Raw genomic sequence first — 1,313 nt, 5'->3', positions numbered from 1 at the left:
CAGTAAATTGATTTGATATGTAACTCCCAAACAATTAATGGGGAGCTACAACTCATCAAATCCTAAAAAATATGCATTTATAATATTAATATTTTTATTTTTTTTAATCTTGATTTTCCATGTTTATTGTTTTATCAGTTTTTAATTCGCATAGAAAACACGATAGTAATTTTTTTTGGTATCAATCAAGCTAATATGGATAAACGCAATGGAATATAAATCGACAACAGTGAGAAGATTAAAATGGTTTATGATGGCAATCGGAGTTCGAGGTCGGAAATTGAAAAAATTAACCAAATCGAATGTCTTGGTAATAGATTTTTATTTTTTTAGATTCGTTTTAATCGAAATTATGTTTATTACAATGTGTTGTGTTTTTTTATAATTCATCTTGTATTGATAGTTTTTTTTAATTACTAAAATACGTACCTAAATCACATGTTCAAATGGAAGTACATGCACGACCCATTTTCATATTGTCATATTACCGACTTTTTTGAATCATGAACCATTGTGTTCATGTTACGTCTATCATATGAACACAAGTGTTATTTTTTAAGCTTGATACCAAATCTTTATATTTGTGTAAGTGTTTGCACCCGGTGTTCATAGCGTTGGGGTTATGTGTTCATATATTTTATACGATATGAACAAGGGGTGAACACGATATGAACAAGGGGTGAACAACCATATAAGATCAGAAACATATATGAACAAGGGGTGAACAACCATATAAGATCAGAAACATATATGAACAAGGGATGAACCTTAAACGGTGTGAATGCAATGCATGTATAAAACTCCAATTGACAAAGAATCGCTCCTGAATGTGTTTATAATGAAGGAACTATTGTTCACAAGYTGTTCATATCGTGTTCATACCTGTTTTTATTTATTTATTTCCTTTCGTATAACAGTTTTTCTTATTATGTTCATATTTTGTTCATAAATGCTATGCAGTCCAAGTTCATATATATGTCAAATTTTTGTTCGCATTTGACACAATGGTTCATATATATATAGTTGTGTTCATATGGTTCTTACATTAACAAAAATAAATTAACAAAAAAATCATAGAATTTTTTATATTGTAACTCCCAATTAATTAATGATATGGGAGTTACATAATTTTTTTTACCTAAATACCTTTTTCAACTTTGTTTACTTATCTTTATGAAATTTTAAATTAAAAAAATAAGTTTTTATGATGATTAATCACAACCGTTTATTGAAAGATTGAATGGCCAAGATCGGTTAACAAAGTTAACACAAAAACTTTGGTTAACATTTGAACCTGACCCCATATATATATA

The sequence above is a fragment of the Cynara cardunculus genome, assembly GCF_001531365.2.
Source record: "Cynara cardunculus var. scolymus isolate 2C chromosome LG 14, CcrdV1, whole genome shotgun sequence".
Lineage (NCBI taxonomy): Eukaryota > Viridiplantae > Streptophyta > Magnoliopsida > Asterales > Asteraceae > Cynara > Cynara cardunculus.
The sequence above is the reverse complement of the archived record's forward strand: the minus strand, read 5'-3'. Positions refer to the sequence as shown.